Raw genomic sequence first — 12789 nt, forward strand, 5'->3', positions numbered from 1 at the left:
CTACATCTACATGAATCATTAAACAAGAGTTCTGAACACTTTATATTTGTCTGAATGGGATTTTACTCTGATTCCTAAAGATAATTCTAACCCTACCAGCTATTCTAGCACATAAGCAGCCAGATAGTCTTTCTTTCAAGGGAAGATATTCATTATTCATTTAGGAACTAAATAGATCCAAAGTACTGTCATTTACTTTCTGACACTCCACACTACCAAATCCAACCTGGCAAAAGGACCCTGTGGCAGAGAAATAAAAAATTAAAAATATAAAGGGGAGGAGTATGGAGCATTTGTGTTCTTTCAGCTAGGAAAGAAATGGATTTTATAAAATTTTTGTTGTTCCAAGGTGCAAACAATCACTATTCATTATAGTTACAAGATTGTTTTAGTCTCCTTCATCAAACCAAGTACTTTATACAGCAACCTCCACATCCCTGACCGGGCAGAGATGTCTCAATGACTAGTGGTCACATTAGCCAGTCCAGTTCCATACAAAAAAAATAAAAAACCAAAAGAATCAGAGGGAGTGATCAAAATTCATACACCACAAACAAAAGCCACCCATTTCTTACTCTAAACATTAAGGCTTTCTTCTTTTTTTTTTTTTAACTGAGCAGTGTCTGAAGTAAGCTTAGGTCATTGTTCTGTTGCTCAATTCCTTCATGTCTCAGTGAACTGATTCAGAAAAGTTATTGTCATCAACATCTCTTCTTAACACAGTACTTCATGCCCTGAACCTTAGCTAGCTTTTCAGGTCAAAAGCAGGTAACAAATAAATTATATACCTGTATCAGAGAAGATACTGTCATGAGAAAAGGGAGGGGGGAGATTGGGAGAGGTAATAAGGCCATTTCACCTCATTTTTATTGGATTTACATGCTTGCCTGTAAGCATATCAAGCCACAACCATACCTGCAGCTAATAAACTAATGAGTTGTTAGCACCACCTCCGCCTGCTCGCTGGGCGGCACGATGCTTTAACGCGGTCAGCCCTGCTGTCTCCCCACTCCGCTCTTTCCCTTCTCGGTGCAATTAGGCAGAAAAAGCAGCTGGAGCGGTGCTCCACGAGCCCTGCTGGCGGCTGCTCCCAAGTCTGGAGCTGCACCATAATACATTGAATTTAGAAGAGGCGCTTCTTTAGGAGCTACATATAAAGCAGCTCCAGGTCACCAAGAAAACAAACCGATTTTTAAACTACTTTCAATCGTGATAAAACTCAGGAGTTCGGAAAAAAACAGCAAAGAGAAAAGATTAAAAGATTTAATGTAGAGATAGGGCTCACTTAAATGGTCTTTTAATGCTGGACTCCAGATACAGTCTTTCTAAAGGCTTGCGGAGGAAGCACTATGGAGGAAGCTACTACGGGGGAGGAGGCAAATGGCTGTGGTTAGCGAAACATGCAGCTAATGTTTGGAGGCAAGGCGGGGGGGACACTAGTTCCAACTCCAGCTGAAACTTAATCTTCCCACAGGCTAAAACAAAAAGGCCATCTACAAAGTTTCTGATAGTTGTTCACCTCACAAGTACAGGAAGTTTTGGTGGTTTGGACAGAAAATAAGCTTCTGTTGTAGCAGAAGTGATTATGACAGAAGCACTTGAAACTTCTAAAATAATAGATGTGTGTATATGCTCATACACACTATTTCTAGCTGTATAAACAAGAATTGGAATGGATTGCTCAATAGATACTGTGTTACTCTCTAAACAAAGCCTGAAAATACTAGTGTCATGCAGTGTTTAAGAGAACAATGAAGGCAGCAGAGACAAGGAGTATCTGTATTTATGGAGATTTGAAGTCAAAAGGCAAGGTCAATTCAACTTATTTCATAACAGAAATTAGCCCAAAGTATTTTGATACAGACACAACCTTGTTGATGGTGACAAAACATCATAACAAAGCTAAAATGTTACTAAATGTATTCTTTAAATCATAGTTGTATTTATGCAGAGGATGGTAGGGACTGTCTCAAAAGACTCAGTGCTTTTTCTTGTTCAGATTTGGAATTTTAAATTATTTTTAAGCTTTCTAGGGTAAGACTATACATACATAGTAATAAATGTAAACATTGTTTAAATTTTGTCTCTGTCATATCCAAGAACTGAAAACGTTAAACCCCACATAGTTTCATCACCTCTTATGAATTTGCAAGTTCTTAATGCATTAATTTCCAAAACCAGAACTCAAAGCCACCATCTTTATGAACCATTTTAAACAAATCTTCTGTACCACAACAGATGAGAAGGGGTCAAACGTTACAGTGCTGTTCTGTGCTTCAACAGTAAATAAAAGCCTAAACTTAAATATACTTGCTCTGTAAAGAAACACATACCAAGGTGGGTAAGGGTGAAAGTCTGCTTTTTATTAATAATTTTCTATTTTTGGATCCTCCAATCAAGTTCAATAGAAAGTAACAACCCAAACCTTAAATGCTATGGGATAATTCAACAAGTGCAACAGGAATATGTTGCATTAATGTTTTATTATAGTTCGTAAATTTAAGCATAATCATCACAGTCATATTACTTTTTGATGGAAGCCTATAATCATCATATTCATTAAATGCCATATGGATCATCTTCAGGGAGCAGAGATTCCTCTAAATTTGTGACTATAAGCTTCAAGGCACCATAATCTTAACTTTGTTAAAACTCTTGCTACAGGTGTTATTCTACCAAACACTGCAATCAGAGCCTTTGCTGGGATCAGCTGGCTGGACTGCCGTAGGGTCTCTAAGTCCCAGAGCTGCTGCAAGGTCTCCAGCTCTTCTGGGTTCTAGCAGTCAGTGTCCTCAGAGCTGTATCTGTCCTCAAGTTTCCCTATGCAGCTACAAAGCAATTAAAGCAGCTCAACACCTGTATGGGTTTTGTAATATTCATCTCTATTATTCAAACTGATCTCATAGTCCTACTTTGTTGTTTCTACCCTTGGGGGAAACAACCAACCTTCAACCTCTGCAATTCCAGAGCAAGGTTTGTAACACGATGTATGAGCATAAGCTGCTCTACAGACTGTGGCTGGATCTTCACACCCACTGTGAGCAGGAGCTATGCAAAACAATGGAAAGCAAGACACAGCCTCCAATACAGCAAGTCAGAACTTCATGGTTGATTTAGTGACTCAACTCGTGCTTAATACTTCTCAAATTATTCTTGAGCCGGTGTGAAAGAGAATGAGTCAGAAGTTGCTTGCATATTTCATGTCCATCCTTACCGGCAAAGGGCAAGCAAAGCACAAGAATGAATTAACAATGGCAGTATTTACAAACAAAGCCAAAACTAACCTTGCTAATGACACAAAAGCTGCCCACTATCCTGACATGGTGATCCACTTTTATTGCCCTCATCCAATGTGAATAACAGTTGCATAAGTTCTAGTTAGAGCTTGTTGCAGGTAGTTCAGATGCAGGCATCTCCAGGGTGATCCCTTTCTCCATCTGTCCTACACTACTGCAGTGCAGCTTTAAACCTATTTAGCCAATGACGGTAATGCAAAAGGCAGTAACAAGGTAACACTAGTGTACTGATCCTCACTCCTGCCTGGGGAGCAGCAGCTTAAATAGAATAATTTTATCTTTAAAGGTCACAGGTAGCAAAAGACCAAATATCTGAACCATAGCCTTGATCCTTACAATAATGCATTGGCTGGGCATCCCATTTTGTTCCAGTTCTGCCAATTTAAATAGTATGATCTCTAAAGGGAAGTACTGCTTTATCTCACAAAACAACTGCATTTTAACAGCCATTCAACAACAAATTCAAAAAAATTACTGCTTGCTGAGTGCCTGCAAGTAGAAATTGAAAGCCCAAGCCAGTAAAAGCATTTCCTCATTTTATGAAACTTGGGGCATCATATGTATAATGAAATGCCATTAAAGATATTTGTTACTGTAATACAGAGAAATCAAGTTATTCAGAAAAAGCACAAGTGTCAGAAGTACACAAGGTGGTGGCAGGGAAGCTTCTCATTTTTGTCCTGAGGGGTAGCAGCCATGCACTGGGGGAACAATTTACCAGTATAATGCATATAGCTCAATAACAGTTTTAGTAGTCTATACAGTACATAAATCTATACACTCTTTACTCTACAGGAAAACTGGTCACAGAGAAAACAAAAGCAAGTAAGACAGATCACAAAGTAGCTGCATACGCCTATAGTACATCAAGTATAAGACTATTCTTTTTGACCGTACCTACCTGGACTTTGTTAATGTCAACAAGTAGAGGAAAAAAGCCTGCTCCCTCCAAAAGGGCCAGAGCACTACTCTAGATTTAAAGGCAGTGCATATTTCCAGTATTATTGGGGATTATCATGTCTAATGGATAGATCGTGTATAATGAGACAACTGATTAGGTGTATTATTTTCTTTTGTCTACTAAAACAACAGAATTCAACAGACTTCCAATCTGGGATGAAAGCAAGGACAAAGCACATTAGTTTCATCTCATATCACCCACACATCAACTCCTTCTCAATAATAACATCAAATCATAAAAATGAAATTGAGGCTCTAGAGAACTGGAAAAAAAAAAATCAACAGCTCAACTAGCAGCCTTTAAGATGTGATGTTAAAAGAAAAACCAAAATGCCATAGTATTACACTAGTAGTCTTGCTCAAAACATTTTTAGTGTAGGAGCATGTTCATGATTTGTTTTAGAAAAGGAAACAATTAAAACATTTCTTTAGCTTTGTAATATTAAAAATTCAAACAGTATTACACTAACAAAAGGCAATTTCCAGTCCTATTACTAACAATGGTAAAAAACCCATGTAACCTTAAATTCTTAATGTTTTCTAGTGTCTGTGTTATCCTACTAAAATCAAATGGAACATCAAGGCCTTTTGTAGAAGACAAGCTCTTCTTGCACCAGTGACCTTTTCTCCACTGCTTCTTGTAGTGCTCACCTCTAGGCTTAAATAATTAAGCACTGAAGTGATTTCGGAAATGCACCTACATTTGAAAAGTACTATTTAGACAACAATTTGTCGAACAACTGGAGATCAAATGTTTATTCTCATAAACTGATATCCTTATTGGAAGTACCTACTCATTTACATTGCCCAAGGGCCTGGACAAGATCGTGAAAGCAGCCTTCTAGTACACCAATTAGAGTTAAACAATATGGAAAGAAAGAATTATGAGCAACATTCAGAAGTAAAAGAATTTAAGTGTTAAAAGCTCAGGCATGGTTTCTGCTTAAAAAAGGAGACCACTCTCATTGTATAATAGATATTAAAACTAGGACAAAATAACCTTAGGAAATAATTACACATGTTACATTTAGAAATGAATGTTATTTTTCCAAATATTCATAGATTTAGAAAGCACATTTTGTCAAGTCATGACTTCTCTCCTCCCTTAATAAAGACAAAATTCATTTCTACCAGCAAAGTAATCATTTATGAATATCAGAGCAGTAACTGTATCCATCTCTACTTCCTCTGTATCCTCAAGGCCATGACTTTGTATGGTTTCCTATATTCTCCTTCATTCTCCTACAATTTACCCTCCCATATCCAAAAGCATAAAGAGAAGGGTGATTTTGGGGAAGCTTGTTTCCTGCTGACACCAACAAACATTCAAGTTGGCTCATTCCAAGACCAAGAAGTAGGTTTATGTCACAGAGATAAAAGATGTTGAAGTAAGCTGATCTTCTCCACTCCTAGACCTCAGAATCTTCCATTACATTCCAGATGGAAAAATCATTGAAATCTTCATAATTCAAAAAACCTTTGATTTCAAATAGGAAATTACATTACATAAATATACGTTTTTTGGACAGACAATTTACAAAGATTTTCCTGCCTTTCTACATTCTGTAAACATGTCTAGTAGAACATATAAATCATAAAATATCACATAAAAATATAATGTTCAATGAGACAGGTGTGGAATTTCTCTATTCATGTAAATTAAAAGAGATTTTGCATCTCCGCCTACTTCAGAAAAAGAATATAATAACAAGAATTAAGGCAGATTAAGAGACTCTTTTAAGCATCTTAAGACCCTTAAGCACACACTCCCAAGCTAAGTATTTATAATACAAGAAGTCTCCTAGTTACCTCTCTCAACTGTCACTGTTGTATGTATTTCATAAAGCTGCTTAAACTATAAAGCTGATTGTCAAGGGAATCCCAGTCTGAGGGGATCTTTTGTGGTCTGAAAGGGTTGTGACTTTTGTAAAAGGAGGGCATCGGGTTACTGCAGCAAGCCTTGAATATCAATGACAAAGGAGGAAAAGGAAAGCTCACAAGTCAGGCTATACTCTTTCTGCCTTACCACTCATCTAAATCACATGGTAATTGCAGGGCAGGACAGAGCCAAGGAGGACCAGGGCAATCCTTGCTCCCCGAGGCCACTTTGCTCTCCAGTAAAGAGCACAGACACTCTCCTGCAGGTCACAGGAAAACAAGAAGTGCCTCTGAGCAATGCTACCCTACACAGCCCACTCCACTGCAAGCACCCACCGCAATTTCGGAGGCAAAAAACCATGTGGAACTGGTGTGATATGAAACACGAAGAGGAGAAAGAAAACTGTTTACTTCCTGATGGCACAGGTTACATTAATCCAGCCATACATTAACTTAGCCAAATCCCTCTGCGTATTCTAGAGCTGATAATATAAATCTATTCATAATTTTTTAGTTGCTGAAGATGGTCAAAAGTTACACAATTTTGGCTTATATTTTTCATGGAAGATATGCCTGATTACATAAAAACTGCCATTGTCAAATATTCTGAGATCTAGTTCATGATCTCCAGAAATCATAACATTTTCTTTTCCAGTAATGAAAATACCTACCCATTCAGTTCTATTACATGATACAAATGTTCAATGTATCACTTGATTTGAACCTATTTCTGGCTACTTAGGCTCTTGCATACCTACATAGTAAATTACCTCTTCTGCATGCCTCAGTTTGCTTCAGGCTTTCTGAATTCAACTGATCCTAACATTAACTATTTTTAGTTAATGAGAAGAATGATTGCATAGCTGAACAGATAAAGAACATGACTTTCATATTTACAACCTAATTTAAATACAATAACTGAAGAGTCTTTAGTGGAGCAGTACTTCCACAAAGTTCTGTCCTGACTTGTTTTATTTTTACTTAATATATATTCCTTTATTTAAGGAACTGTATTTCAGATTTCCTAGACAATCCAAGCCTTAACTTTTCAAAGCTTTTTTCAAGAGAGTTCCAAATCCCTTATGGAGTTTTCATAATGCCACTCCCTGTTATTAACCTTATTCAAAATAAAAATGGAAACTTGAGACCTGACTTATTTCTGAAGCATATGCTTGAGATGCTTAAAAGAACACTCTACAACCCATTTTCTCCCAGCCAAACTGCCAAACTACCCTTTCCATGCAAAATGAAACTTTCTTCCACGTGCAATCTGAACAATGCAATTCCTATTTGTACTCTTGCAAGAATAGAAAACAGTTTTTTCCTTTGGGGTAATCTCTGAGTACCTTATTCCACCCTTTTCTCTCCAGTTTTTCCTATTGAACTTTCTGCTTTCCAGAAGGCAGGTACTCCTGCAGGTTTTAAGTAGGTAGATCATTTAATTTCAAAGTGCATAATTTTCTTCCTGAAATAACCAAAGGTATAGTGAAGATTTATAGATTTGCATGAAATGCAGAGTTATCACGAGTGGCTGCAGAGAAAATGAAAAATAGGTTGAAAAAAATGCAGCCCTAACATGAAGCCTTTGGAAAAAGACCTAACCCTCAGAACACTCACCTTTGCTTTGTCTCTTCAGCTAGAAGCTACTACTGATGCTTTCAACACTGCTTAACTGATGAACAATAAGTGGTGAGGGAGAAATCACACAGACAAAGAAGTGCCATCCCTTTGTTTACATAATTATACCAAAATGATGTTTTTAATGTGTTTAATAAGCTAGTGGTGCACCACTTCTAGTATAGAAGCATTGCTTTTCTTTCTCATTTGCCAGTTTATTGCTGGGACACCGGAAAATACAGTAAAGTTCATATACTGGTTGGGATATTTGAAAAAGCAAGCCACGATTCTACAAAAAGTATACCCACTTCTTGATGGCCCCGTGTTGCACACTTTCTCCTACAACTAAACAAGAGAAAGGGGAGGCCCTCTATTGCTCCCACAGGAAGTTAAATGAAATTAAGCAAACATTTCCAAAAAAAGAGTTACTACCCTCCCACCTCACTTGCCATCTTTCCTTCACACCAAATCAGCTGTTTCAGAGAAGCTAAACAGACTGATAAAAGTCTGTTCTTACTCTTGTAAACAGGACAAACAACAGGACTGGAACTTATTCTGTAGTTACTAGTATATGGTGGACTTCATGATTCCTTGACATAAATTTAACCTACCTAAACAACATCTAAAATTACCATAGAGGTTATGGAAAATGCTGTTGGCCAAGGGTTGCAAGTTCAAAGATATGCAAAAAATGCAGGAAGAGAAGCCCTTCATGTCTGCAGTTATGAGCTTCATTTAAGCATGCTTTTGTTTTACACCTTTCTGTTAGCCTCTGCAAGGCACCAAGAATACTTACCACTGATGGCCAGTTGAGTAAAGAAATTTTGGCAAATTACAAAATGATTGTCTGTGCAAAAAGCTTCAATACACACTGGGAAGAGACCTAGATTTCTTGCTACAGTTCTGCCTCTGCAGTATCTGTTCTGAGAAAGAAAGTCTCCAGTTTCTGAAGAAATCTCTGCCCACCACCCTCCCCCAGGATCAATAGGATTCTACCTTATGTAACCACTCTAAGTTTGGCAGCAAGAGCTCTTACATGGCAGCATCTTGCAGATTCTGAGAACACCAAAACACTAAGTTTCCTGCTTAGCAATATGAAATGGCTGTAGAAAACTCAGCATACCACTGGGTCATTTGATCTTAACTTTGCAAATCTCACCACCACTATTTTAGCAATCTGAAAAGTAACAGCCTCTAGATATGGGCAGATATCCACCTATACATATACCATGCTCTCAACACTACTCTTTTGGACCACTCCTGAAAGCTACAATATCTAAATAAACATATTCTCCCATTTTTTAAATTTTTCTTATACAACTCAAAAGTACATGAACTTCTGCACTAACTTGATAAAAATATAAGGAACTCTTACTATTAAAGGATGCCTTCCTAGCTACCTCAATCTGTGAAAAGCCAAATAATAAGTAGCACCACAATTGGTGTCTTCCCTAAACAACCCAATTAACTGTCTTTTTGACAAGCTAAGAAATTAAGCAAATCTCCCAAACAAACTCCACTTTCACACTTCCAACTAGGAATACTGAAATTGGTTTTAGAAATTAAAGTTAACTGGCTTTAGATTCAAGACTCTTAAGCAGCATATTATCTACCACGTTTGCTTGTTAGCCCAGGAACAGGAATTTGGAGCCTCCTTCACTCCTAAACTTTATCTTTTGATACAGAATGAAAAGAAATGGGAAGGTGAGTAATCCAGAAAGAGAGGGGGGAATGCAATTTACTTCATTCACCTGACTTGTCATTTCAAAGGATGTATTTTTGTAATTTCATTTTCCTTTAAGTGGCAAAAAGTAAATTTTACTTACTATTAATTCTTTTAAAGAGTTAAGAACCTTAAGTCCACCTGCATGAATTTCCAGTGATCAGACCATTTGTCAAAGAGGTACATGTTTGTAAGCAATGTGTTCCTGATAAACTACTCTTTCCTGCTTCCTTATTTCAAAACCAGGCCAGTGTCACCACATTAGTGTAAGATAATATTGCAGACCAACACAATGAGTCAGCAATCAAAATGACGTATTCTGCCATCCCACGGAGCTTGTTCTTTTGGTTTAAGTCCTGGAATTGCTGGTACATCTCCTCTTTCCCAGTCTCCCCTTACTTCTATTCCACTGCACTGCTTCAAGATTGCCTTACCAGTTGTCAGCCCAGCTTGTTTCAGAAGAAAGAATTCATGTGTAAAGTACCCTGGGTCTTAGAAACACAGAAACATGTGCTGGAGAAGGTTAGTGCCTGGTTGGCTGACTTCAGCAACAAGAAAAGGAAGCTGCTCAATTAACTGGAACTAAGTGAAAAAGAAATTTCAGTTATCTTCCACTTATTCTTCAAACAATGTTTAGACAATTCAGCTCATGAGAATCTCATTGTACCCATATTCCTACTGAGACACTTTACCTATGACACACTTACTGCAAGACCCAAGCAGGCCTTCCTGTCATATTCCAGCAAGATGCACAAAGCATCTTGTGGATAGTGGATTGAGCTCACACAAGCAGCCAAAGAGCACAGAGTAGAATGGATTTTACACATTAGGTGAGACTGAAGCTATATGGGGCACTACATTATGAGATGCAATTGAAATTCTAAGGGTCACTAAAATGAAACACTTAATATTCTTTTTACAGATTAACTACTGGTTTGGGTTTTTTAAAAAACAAAAAACCCCCACACAGTCCAACTGGTGCTAAAGTCTGTTCCCACATAAAACCTGCTAACTGAATATTATTCATTTCCATTCTTACCATTAGAATAACAATGGTATTAAAAAACAAAATTGATCCTGTGATAACATGTTACATTACATACCATATAATATATGAGAGATGCAAAAAAAAACCCCAAAATAGCAAGTGTGACAGTATAATTAAGAAATCTGAATCAAAATCCCAGGAAAGTTCTAATGAAAACCTACTAAACCAACACAACTGGGGGAACACGAGAAGAGAAGCACAAGGTTTCCTCTTCAGTGAGCCTGTTAAAATACCAAATAACCACCATTTGCTTTAGTCTGCAATATAAGAAGATAACGAAAAAACATGACTACATGAAAAAACAGATGATTAGTAACAGCTAGACACCATAAAGAGTGATGACATGCTTCTTTTCCAGCATACAGGTGACTGCTCTTCCACTCAGTTTAAGGCAACACTACTAAATTTATATCCCATACATCAGAATACATAGAAATGGAAGTGAAGAAAAATGTGTTGTCTTTTTCGCTGGAACATGAAAGTTTCATCTCCAGACAGAACATTTGTCCCCTGCTTTCATCCAGTCAACATCTCTGCTTTGATAGTCTCATTCTATACTTCAATTCTAAAATCAGGGTAAAGCTCTAAAAAATCATCGGTTGTCATTTCTTCATTTCTTCTCACACACACACTTTTTTTTTTTAGCCCTCATTACACAGAGGCTGTTCCCCATAGTTAAAAGAGAACATAGCTCATTGCCTGGTGAAATAAGATTGCTGTGCTACATGCAATCAGGGCTTGAGGAAAGTACAATGAGGGAAAACTATGGCAAACTGCATCCTGCCCAGAAAGAGATCTGTTTGTCATAATCATATACAGTAAATGCACATGCAATACAGAAGCATCACTTCCAGAAAATGAGGGGAAACACACCTATAACCAGTTCTCCTTTCTTCCTTAATCCATCTTTAAAGCTGTTATGCAAAACCAGTGGGAAATAGAGGGACCGACTGACAGGATGCAATAATATAAAGTGATTTGATTACTCTGAAGCAGAGCCTTTTCATTAAGTTTTTAGCTTTACAACACAGGATCTGTTACAAGAAGGGTCATTATACTTCTTTGTACCAAATAGATCACCCTATTTGATGTGTCCTTGTATTTACAAATCTGATGTAATTCCCCTTTTCTTTGCATACATTACATATGTATACATACTTATAGAAGCCCCTCAGCATCTGGTTATTCAGTAGAACTATATTTTGATCCTTGTCTATTTACACTATGTGTCCAGCTATACAGTATTTCAAAGAGATACCATATTCTTCCATATTAGTCATTCATATTCATATAATTGAAAAGGCATGAGTACCTAGCAATTGCACTCGGAGAACGAAGCATCTTTGAAATGTATTTACAGATGGTTTGTTTGCCTCCTTGGGAATGCTAAGTACTAAAAGTGCAGCAATAAAAAAAAAAAAAAAGGCTCAACTACAAGACCTCTGATTCTATTGCAGTGCCATGGTATTTTATTTCTATTATTTAACAGAACGATAGGAAAGGCTACAACAGTCATACTGTTACAGTAGAAACTGCACTGGTGGAAGGGGGTGCAGGGGGAGGAAAAGTGCCAGGTTGAAATACTGAGTAGCACCAGAGCAGGAGGAAAAGTGCCAGGTTGAAATACTGAGTAGCACCAGAGCAATACAACTGATAGATCTCCAGAAATTCTGTAGTGCCATGAGCCATGCTGGATGAGGCATTTACTTTGCTCACCTGAGTGCTTAATAGCACCCCCATACCAAAAATTAATGGCCCACAAGACCCCATTTGTGATTGGCACTTTATACCATAAGAGTTATTACTGTTAGGTCCTACATATTGTATAAATTCTGTAGCCAAAAAAACCCCAAAAAAATGAAAGCAGCATTCAAAAGGTTAAGTAGAAGCAAACAGATGAACTTCATGTAAGTGGATGCACAAATCCACAAATTTCTATTCTGCTACCTTCTCCTTTGGCAGCAGAAACAGCTTTGTACTTACATATTCATCATTCCAGAGCTGACTGAAATGCAGAGAAAAAAACTAGACAAGACTTATGAAAATATGGAGGCTTCTACTGAAGATACTGTATAAACTACATTTCTTGCCCATTCTAGATACTTTCCAAATATTTTAGCTTGTTTAATTAAAAGATTTCTCGTCCTAGAAATTCTACTATCTTTGAAATACAAGGAGCTTTATAGTGCTATTTAACTAACATTTTCCAGAAGCCCTATAGATTATTATTTTGCAAGCATCTTTACTGTGCAAATGGCAGGAGAAGG

General features: G+C 37.4%; 1 protein-coding gene across 10 annotated transcripts in view; it reads right to left on the reverse strand.

The window, feature by feature from the left end:
* Positions 1-12789, reverse strand: part of LRRC4C (leucine rich repeat containing 4C) — a 497660-nt gene that overhangs the window by 483925 nt on the left and 946 nt on the right. The window lies entirely within an intron of this gene.

Source organism: Corvus kubaryi, unplaced genomic scaffold, assembly GCF_017639235.1.
Source record: "Corvus kubaryi isolate FWS band 111438036 unplaced genomic scaffold, C.kubaryi_AGA036_p1.0 37392, whole genome shotgun sequence".
NCBI classification, from domain to species: Eukaryota; Metazoa; Chordata; class Aves; order Passeriformes; family Corvidae; genus Corvus; species Corvus kubaryi.